General features: G+C 47.5%; 2 long non-coding RNA genes across 2 annotated transcripts; both read left to right on the top strand.

Annotated features, from left to right (window-relative positions):
* Positions 1–1,255: 1,255 nt before the first annotated feature.
* On the top strand, positions 1,256–4,188 carry LOC123061163 (uncharacterized). The gene is made up of 3 exons (XR_006428583.1): positions 1,256–1,629; positions 2,327–3,661; positions 4,009–4,188. It is a non-coding gene; the product is annotated as an uncharacterized lncRNA (long non-coding RNA).
* Positions 4,189–14,799: 10,611 nt separating this feature from the next.
* Positions 14,800–16,593, top strand: LOC123058298 (uncharacterized). The gene is made up of 2 exons (XR_006427130.1): positions 14,800–15,078; positions 16,157–16,593. It is a non-coding gene; the product is annotated as an uncharacterized lncRNA (long non-coding RNA).
* Positions 16,594–17,019: the final 426 nt, after the last annotated feature.

Raw genomic sequence — 17,019 nt, 5'->3', positions numbered from 1 at the left:
TGTTTTAGTTTAGTAAAATACTAAACCATTTTAATAAATTCTGTAGTTTATTATGTGGTTTGCTAAAATATATACAAAGCCACTCACAAACTTCCAGAATTATTTGGAGTCATATTTAATATATATTAAATATAAATCCAAAGAAAATAGTTATTGGATTAATTCAAATGGCCAAAATAAATATCTCTGTGACTCCAGAAATATTGGTTTAAATTTTTCCTCTCACCAACATTTCCATGGAATAACAGGAACATTTTCTTGGACTCATTTGAGAAGATTTAATTGTTGGTTGTTTTTAGAGGTTTCTAAGGCTTTTGAATATTCCTCAATTCAATTTCATTTGAATCTAAACATGATGCTCACATGAGGCTAACCTAGAGCAATGCCTGAAGCTAGGGATGTGACACTTATGCATGTTGATGACTTAGATGTGCAACACACAAAATAACGTATATCTTCAATCAATGAAGACATACACTCTAAGTGTGAATACATTAACGCGGAATTTGACTTCGGAGCGCCACGATAATTGTGCGTCATGTTAGGGTCTAATAGTTCCTATACGGTGGGTAACGCCACCACCAATTCTTATTGAAATGTTTCTTTTGGCATCATATTCGCATAGTCTTCGCATTTGGTTTGTCTTCAACATTGATTTGACTTCAAGGTTTATCTTCACAATGTTCAGTTGGTCTGATATATATATATATATATATATATATATATATATATATATATATATATATATCCCTAATAATAAAGCACGGATTGACTTTGTCGGGTTCACCGTCACAATACGTTTCTTCCCGTGAATTTACGCTTTCAGTTTTTTTCACCTATATTATTTTCTACATCCGAGGTGGTACTATTCATCCACGCGAGTCCTCGGTGAGTAAAGAAAAAAAGTTTTGCAACCGAAGAAATATAAGACCCAACCCGACCCTACCCACCTATCCCATCATTCTCCTGCTCCGACTCCAGGCCACGAGCTGCTCCGTGACAATGGCTCCGCCCCGCGCCTCCTTGCGGCTATGCTGCCGGCGATGTGCGCTGCCCCCAGCCGCGCGTCCCTTTCCTCCTCCCGGCAACGTGCCGCTCGCCTCCTCTAGCCCACATGCCCCAGTGACTCCTCCCTGCTCGACTCCTGACGAGTCGCGCCGCCCCCGGTCACGTTGGAACACACCTCCTCCCGGCTCCATCTCCTCCTCCCTGTCTCCTGCTGGTGAAAGCTCCGTCTCTTCCTTTGGTGCGTTATTTTACCCAGACACATGCCCACGTGAGATTTACTTTTGCATCAAGTTGTAGGACATCTGTTTGATACAATGCCCACAAGAAATATTCATGCGTAACGAACGGTGCAGCCCCATCTCTCTCTCTCTCTCTCTACTTGCAAGTTTGTGCGAGCCACCTATTTGTTAGTATGTTTCTCAAGGTTTAAAAATATTTTGTCAGATTTCTCACACATTGTATGAGGACTAGAGTGAATAATTTTAGAAGAGTAGAATCACAGATCTGAGAGGCCAATTCATGTAGACGCAATGAGCTATTGAACATTGCTAATGATGGTGCTACAGTTTTTCAGAATAAAGCAGACACTACAGGAACAATATAGTAGTGGTCAAACTTTGGGTACAGTGATAAATGATTTTTGTATTTTTCTTATTCAGATTAAAGGGTGATCATTCCCCAAGTTGCTTGCCAAAAAATAAAATGTATACATGCGCCAATTAAGTTCAAATCCTCGGGTGGGTTCAAATATTTTGTCATGAGAAGTCTAGATGTTCAGTTTTGGGAAAGTATACCTCCCGCTGAAAGAACAGGGGAAAGACCATTTCATTGATGCCGAGGTCGCCTTGATGCTGATCACTAGCGTGGCATTGGCAGTGGCATGCTGCTGGGCCAACGCTGCAACTACACGGTTAAGGAGGAGATATGTGAGGTCAAGCCTGAGATCCGTAGCATGCATGACTGCATGCACATGGCAGCAGCCATGGCTGACAGCGGTGTTAGTTTTTGTTTGTAGGTTTTTTCTGGTAGTGACACTTATGAAGAAAGTTAGGTGATCTATACTGGCAGGTATGCTACTGAGTTGGAAGAGTAGCAAACATAACACCAAACATAACATGTGTTTCTTACTCTTTGTATATGGCTTGTTGTCAAAACACCAAACATAACATGTGCTTGATTAATTCAGTCAAGCCATTACTTGTCTATAATGTACGAAAGTGTAATGTTTTCATGTGTATTATGATGTTTCAAGTATACTACTCTTAAGAAGGTTGGAGTCAATGAGGCATCACATAATTGTGTTTGATACATTCTTCAGGTTGAGGGTCTGATAATGGACGTAAGACAGCTGTTGGAGAGGAGATTAAAATATGGAAGATAGCAGCAGACGAGGTAGCTGAAGCTGGTAGATCAATTGAGCAAGAGCCCCAGATCCAGGTGTGTTTATAATGAGCTGTTTGTAAGACCAGTGCTACATGGTTCCACTTGGAGTCTCTGTAGTTATTTGGCTGATGGTGTGCATGAGTTTGAGCTATTTATTATTGTGTAGTTTTGACTTTAGAACCATGGAAGTTGTCCCTCTTTTATAAATAACTTCATGTGGAAAAGTATTCTTTTCGAGGGAAACAAGGTCAAGAATTGGCATTAGTGGTTGGCAGTGATGATAAGTTCGCATTTTATACCAGCTAGCAAGACTTCACAGAAATTTGTTAGAGGAATTGCAATATCTTTATCAAACATTATTTTTCTCATTCCTTTTTGGTCTTAGACAAGAATAATAGAGAATCTCAATGCTTCTACTGTTGCAGTACCTGTAGTAGAGCAACCGCTACCTCAAAACTTCAGAGAAGATGGGCATGAATGCCTGTTTTGGTTGCTGGTTACTCCAACAACAAGTGCATCATATCTTTATGTATCCCGTAGCTTATGCAGCCCATAATTAGTTTCCTGACAGATTGATGATTGGGAGAAGTAGCTAGAATGCCCCTGAATACAGATTGACGATTGGGAGTTTTTTGAAGGTTAGAATTCCAGTTTCTTAGTATCTTCATTGTCCAACAAACTATAAAAGGTCATATGTTTTGGCGGTGTGCCCATTTGTGTGTGCACGTGCGTAAATGATCCTTGGACAGTTCCCTTTTTTGGATCTCTAAAGCACCTTGCGCTAGCAATCCAACCTACAATGTCAGTTTTTGTATGAACAATGCTCAAAAGAAAATATTTTGAATATTTCCCTAACATTTTGGTGAATCTGCACCTGAAAGTTTTAATTTTTGCAGGAAACAATGCAGAGAAACAAGAGTAACAATTACGTAGTAGTAGATCATACAAAGGACTGGTAGCGATTCATCAGTCATGGTCCAAGAACGACGGAGAAATTAAAATGAAGCACGACATTTCTGCATAATAGCAGAAGCAGAGCAAGAGAAGAAAGTTCATTAGCAGCTCAACAACGACGCCTGCTAAGAGAGGATCAACACGTGCATCATGTTGCCATTTCGGAAGCCCCATATCCTCGAGCTTGACAGGCTCATCTACCATCCTGGCCGACGTCCTCGCCATCTTCCCCGGGCCTCACAACCACCTCTTCAGCTGCTGCTGGAGCAGAGCACATCGGCAGACCAAGATGAGGATAGCCCATACCGCACCCAAGGTAATACTTTCAATCACAAACAAGCTCTTTTCTATGAAAACACAACTTCCGTTTCTTGGCAGCATGTTCCTCCCAGGCATCAACATTGTGCAATAGTTGCACCAAAGGTTGAGGTAGCCCTTGTTGTTGTTTTATTTGATTTTCCCGAGGCATTACGTACATAATTGTAGCCCGGCCTAAGCTTCCTAGAAATACATATGTCTCTCTAGGAGTTTGAATATGTTTTATCTCTTCTCAGTTTGGATATGCTCTAACTCTTCACAACGAGGAGTATATATTGATCTTAGAAATTTGTCAGTGATGTAATGTCTTGTGTACAAGCTGATCCGTATTTTTGGTGACATCAGGTTTTTAGTAGATGAAGGACAAAAGTCTGTGCACAAAAGACCATTCTTGATGGATTCAAGAGAATCAAGAGTGAAGCATGAAGATACGATAAATATGGCGATTACAAATATGCCTACCGAGACATGGGTTGTTTCATATATCTTTGGTTGATTTGGATCTGCTCACAAAGAAAAAGGATGACCATATATATATATATATATATATATATATATATATATATATATATATATATATATATATGGTAGTTACTTCCATGTCACAAAGGTGCTTTTCAGTAGGTACTGCATAATCATGTTAAAGTTTCACAACATTCACATTCTCAGTGTTGTTCTCATATTATGTATCTCCAATGTTTCATCATAATTTAAATAATAGATCTGATGTTGCTCATCTTTTAGTATCATGTCTTGTTTTTCGAGATTTACATCTCCCATTCTACAGGATGTGCTATGCTTTAGCATGTTGATCTGTTTTTAATTTTCATGTAGCTATATACTTTTGTCCCAGCTTAAAAACCTAGGCGATTCAAAAGTTGTAGGACATGATACATATTGCCAGCGTTAGTAGCGAACTGTGAGGGTTAGCCCCCTGCCGAGTATTGCATATTTAGTAGTACGTGCAAGTCTGCTAGGGGCCTCGATTTATGCTTTTCTATGAGGATTAGCCCCGTGCTGAGTATTCCATACTATGAGGGAAAGACTAGCAAAAAGGCCAAAAATGTCTATTTTTCTCCCGTTGCAACGCCAGGCCTTTTTTGCTAATAATAAAGCACACATTGACTTTGTCGGGTTCACCGTCACAATGCGCTTTCTTCTCATGTCATAATACGTGTTTACAATTTATATGGAAAAAATCGTAATATAAACGTGGTGGTACTAAATTTGGGTACGCACTAAAGATTTTCGTCAAAATTCTTTGTTAGAACATTCTTTCACTCATGGGCTTGGTCTACGCTCTTCCGTTAACGCTTGGGCCGTTACTTTCTATTGGGCCTGGGTAAAAAGGAAAATAGACGAGCAAGCAATCCTGGATTTATTTCAGGATTTCCGGCGATGCGCTTTTAGTGGGAGGAGATGTTCCCGTCGACGACGAGGCGCCTACGGTGATTTCGTAAATCTCAAGATGATGTGCCGGCTCAGTCTTTCGGAAGTGCTCATAGGGGTAGGGTGTTCGTGTGTGCGTTCAAGGGGTGAGTATATGCGCGTGTTTATGAGCGCTTGTGTCTGTACTGATGCTAAAAAAACCTTCGACGCACGGGCGAGCAGTTGACTAAAATAAGAAACACACGAGCACGGCTTCTCTACTTTGGATCCGGCTTGCCTGCTCCCTCTTCATGCTCCCATCCGTGCTCCCACTTCATCCTACGGCTGTTTTTTTTCTTTTTCCTTTCTAATTTAATCATTTCCCCCTTGATTTTAAGGGGGTGAGGTCGGACCTTATTTTGTTCTAATCAAATCAAGCCACGTATGCGGGAGTACGAATTCTCGTCCCTCTACTTTAGTTAGTCCGAAAAATAAAAAATACATTACTTTCCAGCCTCGGCGCACAAGATAAGGAGGTGAGCGCTCTGCGCGGCAGAGTCGCTCCCGTGTCGTTAGGGGGCGCCGGCAGGAGGCCTCACGGCGGCAGTGAGCCGCGGAGGAGAAGAAGGAGCACCTGGGAGGGGGACGCTCCCGTGCTCCCATTCTCCCCCGTCTCGCTCTGCCAAGGAAGGAAGGGCATGGCCCTGCGAGCAGCCGCGACGAGGCACGCGTCCTCTAGCCACCGCCACCGCCACGGCCACCTCCTGCCGGCAGCCACTGTCGTGGTTCTAACTCTGACAGTGATGTAGGGGGGTGAATATGGAGAGGCTAGATCTTGGCTATTGGGAAGTTGTTACACGCGAGGTTTACGAGTTCAGGCCCTTCTCAGAGGAAGTAATAGCCCTACGTCTCAGAGCCCGGAGGCGGTCGACTAGATTATGCGTGTATGGATTACAGGGGTGCGAACCCTTCACACTGAGGAGGGGGGTGGCTTATATAGAGTTCGCCGGACCCCTCCTGCCCTCAGTAATGCAGGGTTTAAGGTACATTTAAGGTTGGGCGTTACTGGTAACGCCCTTAATAAAGTGCTATAATGATCATAAAGACTACTTAACAGCCGACCGTTTGCCTGTGGAGTGACTTTAGGTCTTCTGGCAGTCGAGTGGTTGGCTTCATGGTCGAGTGACTTGAACCCGTCGAGTGGGATACCTTCAAGTCGATTGTAAGGTGACTTCTTCTAGGGGTGTCCTAGGGTAGGACTCTTTGGTCAGGTCCGTGTCCCTACCCTAGGTACATGTCTTCATCATTAGCCCCCGAATGGATCGAGGTTAGAGTGGGGAAAGAGTTGGGGATCTTTCTGACTGGTTCTTCGGGCTATGTGAGCGCCTCGTTTTGGGCCAATCGTCACGGATGACGTTGCCAACCTTTTTCAGTCGCCTTGATCCATTCCAGGCCTTTCGTCGAGTGAATTTCTTTGTTTGTGACATACCGAGCACCGGCGCGATCGGGGTCTTCTGTTTTGACAAGGTGTCCTGCGGCCCGCGGATGTCGCGGGATTCGGATTTTGGGAAGCGCGCGGGACGGGAGCGGCCGCAGTAATCGGAAGCAATAAAGCGGAAGCCCCTCGATTCCCGCGTCGCCTTTTTCGCCACGTACTGCACGCGCGTCTGCTGCGGGATTTGACTGGATGGCCTGGGCCTACCAGTCAGCCACTCGGAAGCGGTCCCTTATAAATCGCTGATTCGGGGTTTTCAAGCAGTGCGCTCTCTTCTCCTCCTTTCTTCCGCCTCTCCCCTTTCGCAAGTCCTTCCGCCACCTCCGTTCTCGCCCCAGCGCAGCAGGCCCGTGCGAGACTTCGCCGGCGACGATGAGGAAGAGCAAGACCTCCGCTCTGGAGTGCGCGAAGAAGGCGGCGGCGGCGGGGAAAGGGAAGAGGTCTGCTCGGGGCGGATCCTCCTCCAGGACCGCTCTGCCCAAAGGTTGGATCCAGGGCGACTGGATGCCATCGGTGCTCCGGCAAGAGGATCTCGATGACATGGTCGAGGGGGGAGTCATTCCCCATGAAGTTGCGCGTCTTCCAGGGGGAGAGATCGAACCTCAACCCCGCGACGGTGAGTGCGTTCTCCTAGCCACCCACATCGACCGAGGGTTTTCTCTGCCGCCCCATCCTTTCTTCCGGAGTTTCTTGAATTTCTTCGGAGCGCAGCTCCACCACTTCACTCCCAACTCCATTGTCTACCTTGCTGCTTTCATCTCCATGTGTGAGGCTTTCTTGGGTTGTCGACCCCATTGGGGACTCTTCAAACACATCTTTACCTGCCGTTCTCAATCGGTCAAGAAGGCTAAGTCGAGTGACGAGAGGACGCATGTGATCCAGCTGTGCGAGGGCCTGGCGATCCAGATGAGGGGGAAGAGTTGTTTTCCATCTATCACCTTCCCGGAGTCAGTCCGTGGCTGGCAGTCGACCTGGTTCTACTGCAAGGACGAGGCGACCCCCGGACAGTCGACTGGTCTTCCTCCTTTTTCCCTCGACCGAGCCGAGAAACTTGCCTCTCTGAAAATCGCGCCTGAGGAAAAGGCCCAAGTCAAGGTGCTGGCAGGTCGAGTGGTTGAGCTTGTCCGCGAGGGCGTGACTGGTATGGACCTGCTGGAGGTCTTTCTTCAAAGGCGCATCCAACCGCTCCAGGCCCGCGACCATCCGATGTGGCAGTATTCGGGTCTTGACGACACCACTCGGGTCCACCCGGAGGAGGTCACCGACGAGATGGTGGAGGGGTGGCTGTCGAGCATCACGGGGAACAAAGACAACCCCCGAGGAGCCAGGAGGGTAACCCCACTCGACAACTCATATGAGGTGGACCAGGTATGTCTTTGTGCTCCCGACTGATATCTTGTCTTCTGCGTTGGTCTTCTTCCAATAAGTCGATTGACTTTCGTCTTGTCTGTTGTTTTCCAGGCGACCACCGAGATGTACTCGACGCCCAACGGGGCACAGGGGTCGACTGAGGAAGGGGAGGCGAGCGGAGGCGAGCGCGGGGACGACCAAGGCGAGTGGGAGTCCGACGGTGAGGGGGAGGGAGGCGACGACATCTTCTCCAGCGAAGGGGAGGAGGAGGAGGTTGACCCCCCCCCCCCCCGCCCGGAGGGGCGATCCAAGCTCACCCACGATCCAGCGCGGGATCGTGGCAAGGCGACCGCTCCTGTTGGGCAGTCGTCGAAACGCCCTCGGACCTCTTCTCCTCCGCCGACTGGGAAGGCTCCCAAGCATCCACGAGCGACGCCATCCAAGCCGCCCAAGGCTCTGCCCAAGATGAAGATAGTTGTTCCTACCATTTCTGGGTAATAATAAGACTTGCTTTCCTTTGTCGACCGTGGACGGATCCTTGGTCGATTCACTGAACCAACTGATTGACTTTCGAGATTTGCAGCAGTGCTACTTCTGAGGTCTCTGCCAGGAATGACGACCAAGAGATGGAGGACGCTGTTACCTCCAACCCTGGTACGATTGCAGATGTCCTGCCTTTGAGTCGACTGAACTTTTATTGCTACCCTGGTCGATTGAATGTTTTCCTTGTAGCTCCTCCTCATGTTATCGACCTCCCGGATGACAACGACGATGGTCCGTTGAGAGTGAGGAGGCACAAGAGGGCGTCGGCTGACGAGACCCCCCAATCCGCTCCGGCGTCCAAGGCCGTGGCTCGGGATGGTGGTGACACCACTCGGGCTTCTGTGACCTTCGCCGTTCCTCTGGCGAGTGCGCGGCCCTCGGCGTCGACTGCGGATCCACCTTCGCTTTTTGCTGTGTACCCCGTCCCTGAGGACCAAGCGGCTGCTGCAAAGGAGGCTATACGCCAGGCGGGGATCATGATGGAGCAAGTGAAGATGGCTCGGGAGGCCAGCCAAGCAGCCTATGACGCGAGTTCGGCTCTTCAGAGCAACGTCCAGGTCAGTCGACTCGACACTTGGTCTGTTATGATATGTTGTTTGAAGAGTCTCTTTTCCGAAGATGTTTTGTATCTGTATATGTACACCCACTGGGTGTGTCTGCCAACCCTTTGGACGAGTGGGGGCACGCTAAGTGCACCCACTGGGTGTAGTCCCCGAGACTACGGTGGACTGCTGGCAGTCGACTGTAGTCTTTACATTGTGTTGCTGTAGCTGTATTTCTTCACTCGGTTTGGTCGGGCCAGGTCGAGTGGAATTGTATCCGGTCGACTGCGGGCAGTCGACTTTTTTTGGTCGAACCAGTGGGGGCACGCTGAGTGCACCCACTGGGTGTAGTCCCCGAGACTACTGTCGAATGTTTTTGATTCGGCTGTGGTCTTAGAAATGTCATCATTGTCTCTTAGTTACTCGGAAGCAACTTATCTTGGACGTCTGTCGACTGATTTTCCTTTTTACAGAAATCTTGCAAACTTGTAGCTCGCTATACTGAGTTGGAGAATCAGCAGGTCCAGCTCAACCTTAACTTGAAGCTTGCTCAGGAGAATTTGAGGAAGGCGCAAGAAGAAGCGAAAGGTATGGCTGGTGAGGTTCTCTATTCTTAACGGGTGGCTTTTCTTTCTTCTCCATTCTTGATGTTGGTTCCACTCGACGCGCCACAGATAAACTGGAGGAAGCTCTGAAGAAGAAGGACCAAGACCTTGCAGAGGCACAGAAGGAGGCCTCAAGCAAAATGAAGCTTGCAGAGGAGGAATTGGCTTCGATCGGAGCTCTTGAACAGGAGAACTCCAGACTGAAAACCGCTCTCGAGACAGCTAATCGAGATGCCAGTCGACTGAAGAAGGAGAAGATGGCTCTGCACGACAAGGCGGGTGAGCTGGTGGGGAAGGTAAAAGATCTGGAAGCTTATCTCGGTGGACTTGCCAAGAAGTTGTTCGTCATGCTCGAAGGTAATTACTCTGCTCCGACTGTCTTGTAGTTTGCCAAGCCTGCATAGGGCCACTGTCTTACTCTTGAATCGTGTTTGCAGAATTCTGTCAGAACTTTGAAGAGGAGACCAGTCGAGTGGAGCCAAGCTTGGATCCCGCCAATTCTCTCGTGAAGGACGAGGCTGCCATGACCGTGCTCCGACTGGAGTCCCGTGTTACCAGCATCGTTGATTATCTGGCTCGGCTGAAAGTTGCAATGTCGCGGATCAACACATCACTCTGGCCTGGGACGACGCTTCAGAACGACCTCGAGTCTCTGATGGCTCGACTTAACTAAGTCCCAGGTCGAGTGGCGGAATGGAAGAAATCTTCTTCTAGATGCGGTGCTGATGTCGCTCTGTCTCTGGTCCGCGTCCATTGCAAGGAGGCGCGAGAAGAAAAGCTGGCGTCCATCCAAGTTGCGAATACCAGGAAGCACAACTTTCAAGACTTCATGGAGACCTTCATCGCTGCTGCCACCCGTATTGCCGACGGGATCGACTTGGATGAGTTCGTCGCCCCTTCCAGTCCTCCTCCTGAGGAGTGAAAAACTTTAAATTTACCTCGGAATGCCGGGTGGATTTGTAACCGTTAAACTTTGCCTTAAATTTGCCTCGGGATGCCGAGTGGACTTGTAACAGTAAAACTTTGCCGAGCCGCGGGCTCGAGTACTTTGAGGTCTGGGACCTTTTAGGCTTTATCCGAAATCGATTTCTCGTCGGGCATCTTCATGGTTAGATTCGTCGAGTGGAACTTGATCTTCACTCGGAATGACCTTGTATTTGCGGCGCAATTCCGAAGGGGGAGTTAGCAGTCGACTCGCGGATTGGGTCGAGTCTTGAACTTAGGCAAGCACTGGGCTGCAGCTAAGCCCTCGAGTGGGAGGTTTGCTCTCCACTTGGTAGGATTTTTAAACACTTAGGCGAGCACTGGGCTGCAGCTAAGCCCCCGAGTGGGAGGTTTGCTCTTCACTCGGTAGGATTTTTAAACACTTAGGCGAGCACTGGGCCGCGGCTAAGCCCCTGAGTGGGAGGTTTGCTCTCCACTCGGTAGGATTTTTTCAAACTTAGGCGAGTGCCGGACTGCGGCTAAGTCTCTAGGCGAGAGGACTTAGGCGAGTGCTGGACTGCAGCTAAGCCCCCGAGTGGGAGGATCGCTCTCCACTCGGTAGGATTTTTTCAAACTTAGGCGAGTGCCGGACTGCAGCTAAGTCTCTAGGCGAGAGAACTTAGGCGAGTGCTGGACTGCAGCTAAGCCCCCGAGTGGGAGGTTTGCTCTCCAATCGGTAGGATTTTTTCAAACTTAGGCGAGTGCCGGACTGCGGCTAAGTCTCTAGGCGAGAGGACTTAGGCGAGTGCTGGACTACAGCTAAGCCCCCGAGTGGGAGGATCGCTCTCCACTCGGTAGGATTTTTTCAAACTTAGGCGAGTGTCGGTCTGCAGCTAAGTCTCTAGGCGAGAGAACTTAGGCTAGTGCTGGACTACAGCTAAGCCCCCGAGTGGGAGGATCGCTCTCCACTCGGTAGGATTTTTTCAAACTTAGGCGAGTGCCGGACTGCGGCTAAGTCTCTAGGCGAGAGGACTTAGGCGAGTGCTGGACTGCAGCTAAGCCCCCGAGTGGGAGGATCGCTCTCCACTCGGTAGGATTTTTTCAAACTTAGGCGAGTGCCGGACTGCAGCTAAGCCCCCGAGTGGGAGGATCGCTCTCCACTCGGTAGGATTTTTTCAAACTTAGGCGAGTGCCGGACCGCAGCTAAGTCTCTAGGCGAGAGAACTTAGGCGAGTGTTGGACAGCAGCTAAGCCCCCGAGTGGGAGGATCGCTCTCCACTCAGTAGGATTTTTTCAAACTTAGGCGAGTGCCGGACTGCGGCTAAGTCTCTAGGCGAGAGGACTTAGGCGAGTGCTGGACTGCAGCTAAGCCCCCGAGTGGGAGGGCTCTCCACTCGGTAGGATTTTTTCAAACTTAGGCGAGTGCCGGACTGCAGCTAAGTCTCTAGGCGAGAGAACTTAGGCGAGTGCTGGACTGCAGCTAAGCCCCCGAGTGGGAGGTTTGCTCTCCACTCGGTAGGATTTTTTCAAACTTAGGCGAGTGCCGGACTACGGCTAAGTCTCTAGGCGAGAGGACTTAGGCAAGTGCTGGACTGCAGCTAAGCCCCCGAGTGGGAGGATCACTCTCCACTCGGTTGGATTTTTTCAAACTTAGGCGAGTGTCGGACTGCAGCTAAGTCTCTAGGCGAGAGAACTTAGGCGAGTGCTGGACTGCAGCTAAGCCCCCGAGTGGGAGGATCGCTCTCCACTCGGTAGGATTTTTTCAAACTTAGGCGAGTGTCGGACTGCGGCTAAGTCTCTAGGCGAGAGGACTTAGGCGAGTGCTGGACTGCAGCTAAGCCCCCGAGTGGGAGGATCGCTCTCCACTCGGTAGGATTTTTTCAAACTTAGGTGAGTGTCGGACTGCGGCTAATTCTCTAGGCGAGAGGACTTAGGCGAGTGCTGGACTGCAGCTAAGCCCCCGAGTGGGAGGATTGCTCTCCACTCGGTAGGATTTTTCAAACTTAGGTGAAACGGATTCGCAGCTAAGCCCCCCGAGTGGGAGGTTGGCTCGCCACTCGGTAGGATTTTTCAAACTTAGGCGAAACGGATTCGCAGCTAAGCCCCCCGAGTGGGAGGCTGGCTCACCACTCGGTAGGAAACTGTTTTTACAAACTTAGGCAAAGTGGATTCGCAGCTATGCCACCCACTGGGGGATTTCTTACGCAAACAAAAACAATAATAATCACTGGGAAAATTATAATGCTCTTGTCTTTGATAAATAAACTACAGGAGTTTTTCTTATTACATCTCATCCGAGTGAGAATTCAAGTATGAAAGGGGCGGAGTAGCTCCGCATTCCAGGCTCGTGGCTCATCAATCTGGCGATCGACATTGTAGAGGTGGTATGCTCCATTGTGGAGGACTCTGGTGACTATGAAGGGGCCTTCCTAAGTAGGAGCGAGCTTGTGTGGTTTCTGCTGATCCACTCGAAGGACTAAGTCTTCTTCTTGGAAGGCTCGGCTCTTCACGTTTCTGGCATGGAATCGACGCAAGTCTTGCTGATAGATGGTCGATCGAATCAAAGCCATTTCTCTTTCTTCTTCTAGGAGGTCGACTGCGTCCTGCCGGGCTTGTTCTGCCTCATCTTCTGAGTAGAGCTCGACTCTGGGAGCGTCGTGAAGCAGGTCACTCGGTAAGACTGCCTCGGCTCCGTAGACCAGAAAGAATGGGGTTCTTCCGGTCGATCGATTCGGGGTTGTCCTCAATCCCCAAAGGACTGATAGAAGCTCGTCGACCCATCCACCTGCTGCGTGCTTGAGACCGCGCATCAATCGGGGTTTCAGTCCTTTGAGAATTAGGCCGTTTGCCCTTTCTGCTTGCCCATTCGACTGGGGGTGAGCGACTGAAGCATAGTCGACCCGAGTGCCCTGAGAGGCGCAGAAGGCCCTAAATTTGTCAGAATCGAAGTTTGACCCGTTGTCGGTGATGATGCTGTGTGGAACTCCATATCTGAATATCAACTCTCTGATGAAACTGATAGCGGTGCAAGCATCAAGATTCTTGATAGGCTTGGCTTCAATCCATTTGGTGAACTTGTCGACTGCTACCAGGACGAAAAGCCCATTTTCTGTCATGATTTTTTGTCATAGAAGTAGGAGCCCACCACATCTATGGTGATACCGGGTTTTGTCACAATTATCGTCATAGAAGTGTCATATGTATGACAGAAAAAATTTCGTTCGGCCCAAAATGTCACAGATGTGTCTTTTTTTTGTAGTGTAATTATGTTGGTGACAAGGTTGATCGCAAGTCCACATCAGGCACATGTCACTTTCTTGGATGATCTCTTGTCTGTTGGTCTTCAAAGAAGCTGAACTGTGTATCTCTCTCCACTGCTGAATCTGAATATATTGCTGCTGGATCTTGCTGCGCTCAGCTTCTATGGATGAAGCAAACTCTCAAGGACTATAGCATCCACCTGAAGCATGTGCCAGTCTACTGCGACAATGAAAGCGCCATCAAGATTTTCAACAACCCAGTTCAGCACTCGAAGACAAAGCACATTCAGATCCGTCATCACTTTCTCAGAGATCATGTCATGAAGGAAGATATTGATATCATTCACGTCAACAATGATGAGCAATTGGCAGATATCTTCACAAAGCCCTTGGATGAGAAAAGGTTTTGCAAGTTGCGGTGTGAGCTAAATATCTTAGAATCCTCAAATGTCCTGTAATTGGACACACATGCTAACGCTTATGCATGTTGATGACTTAGATGTGCAACACACAAAATAACGTATATCTTCAATCAATGAAGACATACACTCTAAGTGTGAATACATTAACGCGGAATTTGACTTCGGAGCGCCACGATAATTGTGCGTCATGTTTGGGTCTAATAGTTCCTATACGGTGGGTAACGCCACCACCAATTCTTATTGAAATGTTTCTTTTGGCATCATATTCGCATAGTCTTCGCATTTGGTTTGTCTTCAACATTGATTTGACTTCAAGGTTTATCTTCACAATGTTGAGTTGGTCTGATATATATATATATATATATATATATATATATATATATATATATATATATATATATATATATCCCTAATAATAAAGCACGGATTGACTTTGTCGGGTTCACCGTCACAATATGTTTCTCCCCGTGAATTTACGCTTTCAGTTTTTTTCACCTATATTATTTTCTACATCCGAGGTGGTACTATTCATCCACGCGAGTCCTCGATGAGTAAAGAAAAAAAAGTTTTGCAACCGAAGAAATATAAGACCCAACCCGACCCTACCCACCTATGCCATCATTCTCCTACTCCGACTCCAGGCCACGAGCTGCTCCGTGACAATGGCTCCGCCCCGCGCCTCCTTGCGGCTATGCCGCCAGCGATGTGCGCTGCCCCCAGCCGCGCGTCCCTTTCCTCCTCCCGGCAACGCGCCGCTCGCCTCCTCTAGCCCACATGCCCCAGTGACTCCTCCCTGCTCGACTCCTGACGAGTCGCGCCGCCCCCGGTCACGTTGGAACACACCTCCTCCCGGCTCCATCTCCTCCTCCCTGTCTCCTGCTGGTGAAAGCTCCGTCTCTTCCTTTGGTGCGTTATTTTACCCAGACACATGCCCACATGAGATTTACTTTTGCATCAAGTTGTAGGACATCTGTTTGATACAATGCCCACAAGAAATATTCATGCGTAACGAACGGTGCAGCCCCATCTCTCTCTCTCTCTCTACTTGCAAGTTTGTGCGAGCCACCTATTTGTTAGTATGTTTCTCAAGGTTTAAAAATATTTTGTCAGATTTCTCACACATTGTATGAGGACTAGAGTGAATAATTTTAGAAGAGTAGAATCACAGATCTGAGAGGCCAATTCATATAGACGCAATGACCTATTGAACATTGCTAATGATGGTGCTACAGTTTTTCAGAATAAAGCAGACACTACAGGAACAATATAGTAGTGATCAAACTTTGGGTACAGTGATAAATGATTTTTGTATTTTTCTTATTCAGATTAAAGGGTGATCATTCCCCGAGTTGCTTGCCAAAAAATAAAATGTATACATGCACCAATTAAGTTCAAATCCTCGGGTGGGTTCAAATATTTTGTCATGAGAAGTCTAGATGTTTAGTTTTGGGAAAGTATACCTCCCGCTGAAAGAACAGGGGAAAGACCGTTTCATTGATGCCGAGGTCGCCTTGATGCTGATCACTAGCGTGGCATTGGCAGTGGCATGCTGGTGGGCCAACGCTGCAACTACACGGTTAAGGAGGAGATATGTGAGGTCAAGCCTGAGATCCGTAGCATGCATGACTGCATGCACATGGCAGCAGCCATGGCTGACAGCGGTGTTAGTTTTTGTTTGTAGGTTTTTTCTGGTAGTGACACTTATGAAGAAAGTTAGGTGATCCATACTGACAGGTATGCTAGTGAGTTGGAAGAGTAGCAAACATAACACCAAACATAACATGTGTTTCTTACTCTTTGTGTATGGCTTGTTGTCAAAACACAAAACATAACATGTGCTTGATTAATTCAGTCAAGCCATCACTTGTCTATAATGTACGAAAGTGTAATGTTTTCATATGTATTATGATGTTTCAAGTATACTACTCTTAAGAAGGTTAGAGTCAATGAGGCATCACACAATTGTGTTTGATACATTCTTCAGGTTGAGGGTCTTATAATGGACGTAAGACAGCTGTTGGAGAGGAGATTAAAATATGGAAGATAGCAACAGACGAGGTAGCTGAAGCTGGTAGATCAATTGAGCAAGAGCCCCAGATCCAGACGTGTTTATAATGAGATGTTTGTAAGACCAGTGCTACATGGTTCCACTTGGAGTCTCTGTAGTTATTTGGCTGATGGTGTGCATGAGTTTGAGCTATTTATTATTGTGTAGTTTTGACTTTAGAACCATGGAAGTTGTCCCTCTTTTATAAATAACTACATGTGTAAAAGTATTCTTTTCGAGGGAAACAAGGTCAAGAATTGGCATTAGTGGTTGGCAGTGATGATAAGTTCGCATTTTATACCAGCTAGCAAGACTTCACAGAAATTTGTTAGAGGAATTGCAATCTCTTTATCAAACATTATTTTTCTCATTCCTTTTTGGTTTTAGACAAAAATAATAGAGAATCTCAATGCTTCTACTGTTGCAGTACCTGTAGTAGAGCAACCGCTACCTCAAAACTTCAGAGAAGATGGGCATGAATGCCTGTTTTGGTTGATGGTTACTCCAACAACAAGTGCATCATATCTCTATGTATCCCGTAGCTTATGCAGCCCATAATTAGTTTCCTGACAGATTGATGATTGGGAGAAGTAGCTAGAATGCCCCTGAATACAGATTGACGATTGGGAGTTTTTTGAAGGTTAGAATTCCAGTTTCTTAGTATCTTCATTGTCCAACAAACTATAAAAGGTCATATGTTTTGGCGGTGTGCCCATTTGTGTGTGCACGTGCGTAAATGATCCTTGGACAGTTCCCTTTTTTGGATCTCTAAAGCACCTTGCGCTAGCAATCCAACCTAC

The sequence above is a fragment of the Triticum aestivum genome, chromosome 3A, assembly GCF_018294505.1.
Source record: "Triticum aestivum cultivar Chinese Spring chromosome 3A, IWGSC CS RefSeq v2.1, whole genome shotgun sequence".
Classification (NCBI taxonomy): Eukaryota; Viridiplantae; Streptophyta; class Magnoliopsida; order Poales; family Poaceae; genus Triticum; species Triticum aestivum.
The sequence above is the reverse complement of the archived record's forward strand: the minus strand, read 5'-3'. Positions and strand labels throughout refer to the sequence as shown.